We start from the raw sequence: 13,237 nt of genomic DNA, 5'->3' as shown, positions 1-13,237 counted from the left end.
AGTGGTTCAGATTCACATTAGGATTGAAGCACTCATCCTCTCACTAGAAAACTGCAGTGTCACTCCTAGGTGGGCCAGGTGTTTGTGTCGGCCACTTGGGTCGCTTAGCTTAGCCATCCAGCGACCTTGGTGCACCTCTTTTTTTCTTTGCATCATGTGCTGTTTGGGGACTATTTTTTAAATCGGCCATCCTGTCTGACACTAGAGATGAGCGGGTTCGGTTTCTCTGAATCCGAACCCGCACGAACTTCATGTTTTTTTTCACGGGTCCGAGCGACTCGGATCTTCCCGCCTTGCTCGGTTAACCCGAGCGCGCCCGAACGTCATCATGACGCTGTCGGATTCTCGCGAGACTCGGATTCTATATAAGGAGCCGCGCGTCGCCGCCATTTTCACACGTGCATTGAGATTGATAGGGAGAGGACGTGGCTGGCGTCCTCTCCATTTAGATTAGAAGAGAGAGAGAGAGAGATTGACCTGATTTACTGGAGCTTAGGAGTACTGTAGAACTGTAGAGAGTGCAGAGTTTACTAGTGACTGACCACAGTGACCACCAGACAGTGCAGTTTTATTTAATATATCCGTTCTCTGCCTGAAAAAAACGATACACAGTGACTCAGTCACATACCATATCTGTGTGCACTGCTCAGCCCAGTGTGCTGCATCATCTATGTATATATCTGACTGTGCTCAGCTCACACATCTTATAATTGTGGGGGAGACTGGGGAGCACTGCAGTGCCAGTTATAGGTTATAGCAGGAGCCAGGAGTACATATTATTATTAAAATTAAACAGTGCACACTTTTGCTGCAGGAGTGCCACTGCCAGTGTGACTGACCAGTGACCTGACAACACTGACCACCAGTATAGTTAGTAGTATAGTATACTATATTGTGATTGCCTGAAAAAGTTAAACACTCGTATCTGACTGTGCTCAGCTCACACATCTTATAATTGTGGGGGAGACTGGGGAGCACTGCAGTGCCAGTTATAGGTTATAGCAGGAGCCAGGAGTACATATTATTATTAAAATTAAACAGTGCACACTTTTGCTGCAGGAGTGCCACTGCCAGTGTGACTGACCAGTGACCACCTGACCACACTGACCACCAGTATAGTTAGTAGTATAGTATACTATATTGTGATTGCCTGAAAAAGTTAAACACTCGTCGTGTGACTTCACTTGTGTGGTGTTTTTTTTTTTATTCTATAAATAAATCTATATTCTGCTGACAGACAGTGTCCAGCAGGTCCGTCATTATATAATATATACCTGTCCGGCTGCAGTAGTGATATATATATATTTTTTATATCATTATTTATCATCCAGTCGCAGCAGACACAGTACGGTAGTTCACGGCTGTAGCTACCTCTGTGTCGGCACTCGGCAGTCCGTCCATAATTGTATACCACCTACCCGTGGTTTTTTTTTCTTTCTTCTTTATACATACATACTACTACTACATCTCTTTATCAACCAGTCTATATTAGCAGCAGACACAGTACAGTACGGTAGTCCACGGCTGTAGCTACCTCTGTGTCGGCACTCGGCAGTCCGTCCATAATTGTATACCACCTACCCGTGGTTTTTTTTTCTTTCTTCTTTATACATACATACTACTACTACTACATCTCTTTATCAACCAGTCTATATTAGCAGCAGACACAGTACAGTACGGTAGTCCACGGCTGTAGCTACCTCTGTGTCGGCACTGGGCAGTCCGTCCATAATTGTATACCACCTACCCGTGGTTTTTTTTTCTTTCTTCTTTATACATACATACTACTACTACATCTCTTTATCAACCAGTCTATATTAGCAGCAGACACAGTACAGTACGGTAGTCCACGGCTGTAGCTACCTCTGTGTCGGCACTGGGCAGTCCGTCCATAATTGTATACCACCTACCCGTGGTTTTTTTTTCTTTCTTCTTTATACATACATACTACTACTACTACATCTCTTTATCAACCAGTCTATATTAGCAGCAGACACAGTACAGTACGGTAGTCCACGGCTGTAGCTACCTCTGTGTCGGCACTGGGCAGTCCGTCCATAATTGTATACCACCTACCCGTGGTTTTTTTTTCTTTCTTCTTTATACATACATACTACTACTACATCTCTTTATCAACCAGTCTATATTAGCAGCAGACACAGTACAGTACGGTAGTCCACGGCTGTAGCTACCTCTGTGTCGGCACTGGGCAGTCCGTCCATAATTGTATACCACCTACCCGTGGTTTTTTTTTCTTTCTTCTTTATACATACATACTACTACTACATCTCTTTATCAACCAGTCTATATTAGCAGCAGACACAGTACAGTACGGTAGTCCACGGCTGTAGCTACCTCTGTGTCGGCACTCGGCAGTCCGTCCATAATTGTATACCACCTACCCGTGGTTTTTTTTTTCTTTCTTCTTTATACATACATACTACTACTACATCTCTTTATCAACCAGTCTATATTAGCAGCAGACACAGTACAGTACGGTAGTCCACGGCTGTAGCTACCTCTGTGTCGGCACTGGGCAGTCCGTCCATAATTGTATACCACCTACCCGTGGTTTTTTTTTCTTTCTTCTTTATACATACATACTACTACTACATCTCTTTATATACCAGTCTATATTAGCAGCAGACACAGTACAGTACGGTAGTCCACGGCTGTAGCTACCTCTGTGTCGGCACTCGGCAGTCCGTCCATAATTGTATACCACCTACCCGTGGTTTTTTTTTCTTTCTTCTTTATACATACATACTACTACTACTACATCTCTTTATCAACCAGTCTATATTAGCAGCAGACACAGTACAGTACGGTAGTCCACGGCTGTAGCTACCTCTGTGTCGGCACTCGGCAGTCCATCCATAATTGTATACTAGTATCCATCCATCTCCATTGTTTACCTGAGGTGCCTTTTAGTTGTGCCTATTAAAATATGGAGAACAAAAATGTTGAGGTTCCAAAATTAGGGAAAGATCAAGATCCACTTCCACCTCGTGCTGAAGCTGCTGCCACTAGTCATGGCCGAGACGATAAAATGCCAGCAACGTCGTCTGCCAAGGCCGATGCCCAATGTCATAGTACAGAGCATGTCAAATCCAAAACACCAAATATCAGTAAAAAAAGGACTCCAAAACCTAAAATAAAATTGTCGGAGGAGAAGCGTAAACTTGCCAATATGCCATTTACCACACGGAGTGGCAAGGAACGGCTGAGGCCCTGGCCTATGTTCATGGCTAGTGGTTCAGCTTCACATGAGGATGGAGGCACTCAGCCTCTCGCTAGAAAAATGAAAAGACTAAAGCTGGCAAAAGCAGTAGCACCGCAAAGAACTGTGCGTTCTTCGAAATCCCAAATCCACAAGGAGAGTACAATTGTGTCGGTTGCGATGCCTGACCTTCCCAACACTGGACGTGAAGAGCATGCGTCTTCCACCATTTGCACGCCCCCTGCAAGTGCTGGAAGGAGCACCCACAGTCCAGTTCCTGATAGTCAGATTGAAGATGTCAGTGTTGAAGTACACCAGGATAATGAGGATATGGGTGTTGCTGGCGCTGGGGAGGAAATTGACCAGGAGGATTCTGATGGTGAGGTGGTTTGTTTAAGTCAGGCACCCGGGGAGACACCTGTTGTCCGTGGGAGGAATAGGGCCGTTGACATGCCTGGTGAAAATACCAAAAAAATCAGCTCTTCGGTGTGGAAGTATTTCACCAGAAATGCAGACAACAGGTGTCAAGCCGTGTGTTCCCTTTGTCAAGCTGTAATAAGTAGGGGTAAGGACGTTAACCACCTCGGAACATCCTCCCTTATACGTCACCTGCAGCGCATTCATAATAAGTCAGTGACAAGTTCAAAAACTTGGGCCGACAGCGGAAGCAGTCCACTGACCAGTAAATCCCTTCCTCTTGTAACCAAGCTCACGCAAACCACCCCACCAACTCCCTCAGTGTCAATTTCCTCCTTCCCCAGGAATGCCAATAGTCCTGCAGGCCATGTCACTGGCAATTCTGACGAGTCCTCTCCGATGCATCCTTGCGTGTAACGCCTACTGCTGCTGGCGCTGCTGTTGTTGCTGCTGGGAGTCGATGGTCATCCCAGAGGGGAAGTCGTAAGCCCACTTGTACTACTTCCAGTAAGCAATTGACTGTCCAACAGTCCTTTGCGAGGAAGATGAAATATCACAGCAGTCATCCTGTTGCAAAGCGGATAACTGAGTCCTTGACAACTATGTTGGTGTTAGACGTGCGTCCGGTATCCGCCGTTAGTTCACAGGGAACTAGACAATTTATTGAGGCAGTGTGCCCCCGTTACCAAATACCATCTAGGTTCCACTTCTGTAGGCAGGCGATACCGAGAATGTACACGGACGTCAGAAAAAGACTCACCAGTGTCCTAAAAAATGCAGTTGTACCCAATGTCCACTTAACCACGGACATGTGGACAAGTGGAGCAGGGCAGGGTCAGGACTATATGACTGTGACAGCCCACTGGGTAGATGTATGGACTCCCGCCGCAAGAACAGCAGCAGCGGCACCAGTAGCAGCATCTCGCAAACGCCAACTCTTTCCTAGGCAGGCTACGCTTTGTATCACCGCTTTCCAGAATACGCACACAGCTGAAAACCTCTTACGGCAACTGAGGAAGATCATCGCAGAATGGCTTACCCCAATTGGACTCTCCTGTGGATTTGTGGCATCGGACAACGCCAGCAATATTGTGTGTGCATTAAATATGGGCAAATTCCAGCACGTCCCATGTTTTGCACATACCTTGAATTTGGTGGTGCAGAATTTTTTTAAAAACGACAGGGGCGTGCAAGAGATGCTGTCGGTGGCCAGAAGAATTGCGGGACACTTTCGGCGTACAGGCACCACGTACAGAAGACTGGAGCACCACCAAAAACTACTGAACCTGCCCTGCCATCATCTGAAGCAAGAAGTGGTAACGAGGTGGAATTCAACCCTCTATATGCTTCAGAGGTTGGAGGAGCAGCAAAAGGCCATTCAAGCCTATACAATTGAGCACGATATAGGAGGTGGAATGCACCTGTCTCAAGTGCAGTGGAGAATGATTTCAACGTTGTGCAAGGTTCTGATGCCCTTTGAACTTGCCACACGTGAAGTCAGTTCAGACACTGCCAGCCTGAGTCAGGTCATTCCCCTCATCAGGCTTTTGCAGAAGAAGCTGGAGGCATTGAAGAAGGAGCTAAAAGGGAGCGATTCCGCTAGGCATGTGGGACTTGTGGATGCAGCCCTTAATTCGCTTAACAAGGATTCACGGGTGGTCAATCTGTTGAAATCAGAGCACTACATTTTGGCCACCGTGCTCGATCCTAGATTTAAAACCTACCTTGGATCTCTCTTTCCGGCAGACACAAGTCTGCTGGGGTGCAAAGACCTGCTGGTGACAAAATTGTCAAGTCAAGCGGAACGCGACCTGTCAACATCTCCTCCTTCACATTCTCCAGCAACTGGGGGTGCGAGGAAAAGGCTCAGAATTCCGAGCCCACCCGCTGGCGGTGATGCAGGGCAGTCTGGAGCGACTGCTGATGCTGACATCTGGTCCGGACTGAAGGACCTGACAACGATTACGGACATGTCGTCTACTGTCACTGCATATGATTCTCTCAACATTGAAAGAATGGTGGAGGATTATATGAGTGACCGCATCCAAGTAGGCACGTCACACAGTCCGTACTTATACTGGCAGGAAAAAGAGGCAATTTGGAGGCCCTTGCACAAACTGGCTTTATTCTACCTAAGTTGCCCTCCCACAAGTGTGTACTCCGAAAGAGTGTTTAGTGCCGCCGCTCACCTTGTCAGCAATCGGCGTACGAGGTTACATCCAGAAAATGTGGAGAAGATGATGTTCATTAAAATGAATTATAATCAATTCCTCCGCGGAGACATTGACCAGCAGCAATTGCCTCCACAAAGTACACAGGGAGCTGAGATGGTGGATTCCAGTGGGGACGAATTGATAATCTGTGAGGAGGGGGATGTACACGGTGATATATCGGAGGATAATGATGAGGTGGACATCTTGCCTCTGTAGAGCCAGTTTGTGCAAGGAGAGATTAATTGCTTCTTTTTTGGTGGGGGTCCAAACCAACCCGTCATATCAGTCACAGTCGTGTGGCAGACCCTGTCACTGAAATGATGGGTTGGTTAAAGTGTGCATGTCCTGTTTATACAACATAAGGGTGGGTGGGAGGGCCCAAGGACAATTCCATCTTGCACCTCTTTTTTCTTTTATTTTTCTTTGCGTCATGTGCTGTTTGGGGAGGGTTTTTTGGAAGGGACATCCTGCGTGACACTGCAGTGCCACTCCTAGATGGGCCCGGTGTTTGTGTCGGCCACTAGGGTCGCTAATCTTACTCACACAGCTACCTCATTGCGCCTCTTTTTTTCTTTGCGTCATGTGCTGTTTGGGGAGGGTTTTTTGGAAGGGACATCCTGCGTGACACTGCAGTGCCACTCCTAGATGGGCCAGGTGTTTGTGTCGGGCACTTGGGTCGCTGAGCTTAGTCACACAGCTAATCATTGCACCTCTTTTTTTCTTTGCGTCATGTGCTGTTTGGGGAGTGTATTTTGGAAGGGCCATCCTGCGTGACACTGCAGTGCCACTCCTAGATGGGCCAGGTGTTTGTGTCGGCCACTAGGGTCGCTTAGCTTAGTCATCCAGCGACCTCGGTGCAAATTTTAGGACTAAAAATAATATTGTGAGGTGTGAGGTATTCAGAATAGACTGAAAATGAGTGGAAATTATGGTTTTTGAGGTTAATAATAATATGGGATCAAAATGACCCCCAAATTCTATGATTTAAGCTGTTTTTTAGGGTTTTTTGAAAAAAACACCCGAATCCAAAACACACCCGAATCCGACAAAAAAAATTCGGTGAGGTTTTGCCAAAACGCGGTCGAACCCAAAACACGGCCGCGGAACCGAACCCAAAACCAAAACACAAAACCCGAAAAATTTCAGGCGCTCATCTCTATCTGACACTGCAGTGCCACTCCTAGATGGGCCAGGTGTTTGTGTCGGCCACTTGGGTCGCTTAGCTTAGTCATCCAGCGACCTCATTGCACCTCTTTTTTTCTTTGCATCATGTGCTGTTTGGGGACTATTTTTTAAATCGGCCATCCTGTCTGAGACTGCAGTGCCACTCCTAGATGGGCCAGGTGTTTGTGTCGGCCACTTGGGTCGCTTAGCTTAGTCATCCAGCGACCATGGTTCACCTCTTTTTTTCTTTGCATCATGTGCTGTTTGGGGACAATTTTTTGAAGTGCCATCCTGTCTGAGACTGCAGTGCCACTCCTAGATGGGTCAGGTGTTTGTGTCGGCCACTTGGGTCACTTAGCTTAGCCATCCTGTGACCTTGGTGCACCTCTTTTTTCTTTGCATCATGTGCTGTTTGGGAACTATTTTTTAAATTGGCCATCCTGTCTGACACTGCAGTGCCACTCCTAGATGGGCCAGGTGTTTGTGTCGGCCACTTGGGTCGCTTAGCTTAGCCATCCAGCGACCCTGGTGCCCCTCTTTTTTTATTTGCATCATGTGCTGTTTGGGGACTATTTTTTAAATCGGCCATCCTGTCTGACACTGCAGTGCCACTCCTAGATGGGTCAGGTGTTTGTGTCGGCCAGTTGGGTCGCTTAGCTTAGTCATCCAGCGACCTCATTGCACCTCTTTTTTTCTTTGCATCATGTGCTGTTCGGGGACTGTTTTTTAAATCAGCCATCCTGTCTGACACTGCAGTGCCACTCCTAGATGGGCCAGGTGTTTGTGTTGGCCACTTGGGTCGCTTAGCTTAGTCATCCAGCAACCTTGGTGCACCTCTTTTTTTCTTTGCATCATGTGCTGTTTGGGGACAATTTTTTTGAAGTGACATGCTGTCTGACACTGCAGTTCCACTCCTAGATGGACCAGGTGTTTCTGTTGGCCACTTGGGTCACTTAGCTTAGCCACCCAGCGACCTTGGTGCACCTCTTTTTTTCTTTGCATCATGTGCTGTTTGGGGACAATTTTTTAAATTGCCCATCCTGTCTGACACTGCAGTGCCACTCCTAGATGGGCCAGGTGTTTGTGTTGGCCACTTGGGTCGCTTAGCCATCCAGCGACCTTGGTGCACCTCTTTTTTTCTTTGCATCATGTGCGGTTTGGGGACAATTTTTTAAATCGGCCATCCTGTCTGACACTGCAGTGCCACTCCCAGATGGGCCAGGTGTTTGTGTCTGCCACTTCGGTCGCTTAGCTTAGTCATCCAGCGATCTCGGTGCAAATTTTAGGACTAAAAATAATATTGTGAGGTGTTCAGAATAGACTAGAAATGAGTGGAAATTATAGTTATTGAGGTTAATAATACTATGGGATCAAAATGACCCCCAAATTCTAAGATTTACGCTGTTTTTGAGGGTTTTTTGTAGAAAAAAAAAAAGAATCCAAAACACCCCCGAATCCGACAAAAAATTTTCAGGTAGGTTTGCCAAAATGCGTCCGAATCCAAAACACGGCTGCGGAACCGAATCCAAAACCAAAACACAAAACCCGAAAAATTTCCAGTGCACATCACTAATATGTATGTATGGTGCGGTTCCATGGGCCTGTAGCTCGTGCACAGACTCGGTAGTTTATGTGGGGGAGTGTTATTCAAATTATTTACGTATACTCCCCTGGACCCTCTCAGGGTCGCAAGAATGTTATTTTGCCTGGTTACTACTCCCTGCTGTCGACGACTGCTGAGTTATCTGTCGACCATAAGGTTCCTTGTAGATCCACAATTGGAGCATTCAGTACATGGTCATACACATTCAGAACACATTAAGGTCACTAGGGACCCGAGGGTTCCAGACATTCCGCTTATATGTATGTTATTTATATATATATATATATATATATATATATATATATATATATAGGATATGTTTTATTTTTGTGCTTTGCATTATGTATATTTACATTATGTTTATAATGAAATGTTCCTTCTCATGTGCTGGTTGCTCTGTTGAAAAAGCTCTAGATCGGCCATGACGAATTGGCCTCAGATCCTTATAAGGAGGCCGAATGTTTATTCTTTTCCCGGCGCAGATAAAATACTGTGAAAGTCAACTCCTGGTCGACACGGGGCCCTGTCACAAAGGATCGTATACAGTAAGCTAAGTGATATTTTATTTCTATGCTTTGGGCTTATTTGCATTATGTGCACATGAGGGAGTGTTTATATTCGGAAAGGCATCCGATAGAATTACCCTAAAGAGAGAGGGGATGTTCATTATGTTGGTTCTTCTCTATAACATTGCGGCAGGCTGCAGTGCGTATACAGGAGTGGCCGAGGGAATGCTGAGACTGACTCCAAGAGATGCTGGAGTTTCTTCCTGGGACGGTGTACCGCTGTTGGGGATGCCTCAGTTCAGTCAATCTCGGCGGATACTGCTGGTAAATCTAACTTCGTGAGTTAGTCTCCTTCACAACGGTTGGTGACGCATTCTTTTGTGAGATGCAGTCGTTTTAACCGGTTCGATACCGCTCTTTTTTCCTTTCTGAGAGCACCGAGCCTTGCAAAGATTTACACATTTTGCAGTTTTTAGATATTAGGGGGCATATGAAATAGGGTCCGAATTTACCACAGGTGCAGGATACCGGCCTATCTTAGATGTTTGTTTAAAGCGGCATTCATTTGTAAGGCATGATATTGCCTTGTAAATAATTGCCCCTTTTATAAAAATGTCTGCCAGCATCCCACACCTCCGGCAAACTTGGACCATATTACATAAGACTCTAGAGATTTTTATGGTCAGTAAAAATAGTTATAGGGAACCTGGCACTTTCTAACAAATGTCGTAAATATTAAAGTGCCAACTTTTTTATCGAGAATTATTCTCTCCAATTGCATAGTTCATCTCTGCTTGAAGAAATCTCCTGGAGAAATGCCCATAAGTATGTAACTGTGGATCTTCACCATACTGATATAATACAGCACCAACACACAACTGCGGAAGCATCCACTTCTCATATGAACTTTTGAGAGGTATCTGGTTAAGAACTGGAGAAAATATGAATGCTTGTTTGAGTGTATAGAAAGCTTGTTAGGCTTTTTATGACCAATGTGAAGGACCAGCTGCTTTGCTGGGTAATGTGGAGATAGAAGCTGCCAAGGTAGTATACAGATGAATGAATTTTCTATAATAATTGGCAAATACTAAAAACTGCTGGACTCCCTTCAGGGTTGTAGGTTACGGCCAGCTGAGGAGTGATTGAGTGGTCCATCTCCAATCCTGGACCTGAAATGATGTAGCTCAGGAAAGGAACAGTTTTGGCCTCAAAAGTACATTTTGCAAGTTTACAATAAAGTTAGTTTTTTTCTGAGTTTTTGAAATATCTCTTTAACATGCAAATGAGAAAAGATTAGGATATTACCAAGAAACACAGACAAAAATCAGTACAGTAAATCCCAGTATATCTCATAGAAATAATTTTGAAAAACAAGAGGAGCATTAAGACCAAAATGCATCTCCAGGTTTTCATAGTGGCCATCTCAAGTATTAAATGGTGTTTTACACTCATTTCCTTCTCTGATTCAAATAAGATTATAGGCACCGCAGGGATCCAACATGGAGAATATAGTAGCCCCCTGCACCCTGTCAAATAATTCAGATGTTAATTGAAGAAGTGTTACAGGTGGGTTAAGTTCAGGGAGACCCAGATGGGTGGATTCCCAGAAAAGTACTTCAACAAATAACTTGAATATATATATATATATATATATATATATATTAATTTATTATACACTTAGCCAAGGTTATTGATCAATTCAGCAGATGTTCAATACAGCAATCACATCAGTATACTCACAAGCCTCTCCCTCTGTGTCTAGAGGCCGAGTTATATTCAGATCATCCTGGCACTTCTGCAGTCCGTGTTTCATCCAGGCAGATCAAGGCTGATTTAACATTTACAATTTCTATCTTATATAAGCTGGAAAACTCCTGTATAAGAAATGTTATGGGTACAAGGGTCAAATTAAGAAATATACATAAATGCTAAGAACAGTAGAGGGCACTGTTGCCTCAATTTTGAGTGTTAGAAATAACATATATGCAATGTTTAACATTAATCATATGGATTTAAGACCCAAGGTGAACAATTGTTCCAAGATTAGAGAGCAAGGATTCTTATGTTGACATATGTCCTACTCCAAACACTTGTCTTGTTTGGTCTTATATAACCAGACATGAACATTGCCCTTGCTTGCAAAATATATCTGTCAGAAATACTGACACGCACAGAAACACATCAGTTTGTAATAAATATATATATTTCCCTTGTATTTTATATATATATATATATATATATATATATATATATAAAAGTTTAAAAAGTCTGTGCTCAAATGAATTTCCAGTTCATGGAACCACAAGTCCCAGCAACAGCACACTATTCCAAGACCAACCACTTGTGTCCAATGGTCTAATTAGGGTCTGTCGAGCACTTAGATCCTTGATATTGGCGTCACCTTTAGCCAGTATTCACTGAAGGCAATGATATTTCTAAAATGAAAGTAAGAAAGGGAGCCTCATAGTGCATAAAACCGTTTCATACAGATTTATTCCAACATCTTCATACACATGTTCGGTTTAAAATCACGTACCAAAAATGTCGGTCTCAACCTTCGTAGGCATGTGTGGGTTATGCGCCAGGTGTGGCCTGGCATGAAGGAGTAGACTATGGTGGTGAGAATGCTTGTGGTTACTGCTCGGTGTATAACCCACACACAATTTTGTGTCAAACTTGTTATGCCTACAGTGGTTGATACCGCCATTTTTGGTCAGTCAGTATACAACCTGACATGTAATAGGTAACTAGTACTATCTTCAGTATGTTTACTCATTGTGTTCTTTGTATTAAGTGCTAAACTGCCTGAAAGCATTGTAACATGGGAATGATAACAGTGAAACACATTTTTATCACTCCTGATACACTCCGCCCTTGCTCTCAGGTGGTTTTGCTCCATATACCTTGCAAGTTAAAGCCTGTATCAGTTATCATATTAACATTTTCTAAACTAGAACAAAATGTACCTATTAACCATATACCACATTTAATAACCAAATATATTGTTAAAAGCATAAGCAAAGCATCCTTTTAGGTGTAGGATGCCTATGAGCAACCTTTTTCATCCAGAGAATCAATTTGTTGGATTTAACCAGGATAGCCATGCTGTACAATCTAGATCATTGTGAGATTTCCTTATCTCCTTCTTTAACTTTGGTACTTGCTTGATATTGGCCATTATAGGGTCACTAATGTCACTAATGTCTGTAAAGTCTAGTTCAGTCTTGTGATATTGTTGAATATATGTATGTCCAATATATGTTTCAAGTTCAATTTTCCATAGTATTGTAGATGGAAATGCTGTGTCATCCGTCTTTTTCAAATGTCTTATCTTCATGGGTTCTTTCTTGTATAAGAAACTTCTCAATCAATTTCAATCAATTTTTGATGTTAAACTAATTCAATCCCCTATAATCTATGCAAGGAAGCAAGCCACCATTTTTTTCTAAAGAATCCAGCTCCAGCGGGGGAGGTAGATGGACAAATAAACCCTCTGGTCAGGTTCTTCTTTATAAAGTTGGAAATGGCTTGTGCTTCTGGTAGAGATAATGGATAGACATGATACAGAAACATAGAATTTAATGGCAGATAAGAACCACTTGGCCGATGAAGTTTGCCCTTAACACATGTACACGCACATGCTCACACACTAGGTTTTAGAAAAAAAATTCAGGATCCAATTAACCAGTATATTTTTGGATTGTGGGAAGAAACCATTGCACGGGGAGAATATACAAACTCCACACAGGGCTGTGGTGGGAATTCAAACCCATGACCTCAGTGCTGTGAGGCAGTGATGCTAAACATTACATCATCTGTACTGCCCTGGGAGGAGTCTTTCCAGATAGGAGATCAATGGCACAGTCCCAGTCTCTATGTGGTGGTAAAAGTTTCTGCTGCTTGCTTGCTAAACAGCAATACATTTGAAAATGTGGCACAGACAGGTGGGATTACAGTTTTTAGTAGTCTGAGTAGTACAGGTGGGTAATACCCATTGACAAAAGCAGAGGATGTTGCCCCTGTGAGGTATAACGTGATTCATATCTTTCTCCACTTTCCATTTTCTACAGAGCTCTCTTCCTGAAGCAAAGATCAACTTTATAACACAAGGAGA

The sequence above is a fragment of the Pseudophryne corroboree genome, chromosome 4, assembly GCF_028390025.1.
Source record: "Pseudophryne corroboree isolate aPseCor3 chromosome 4, aPseCor3.hap2, whole genome shotgun sequence".
Classification (NCBI taxonomy): domain Eukaryota; kingdom Metazoa; phylum Chordata; class Amphibia; order Anura; family Myobatrachidae; genus Pseudophryne; species Pseudophryne corroboree.
This window is presented reverse-complemented; position numbering follows the sequence as displayed.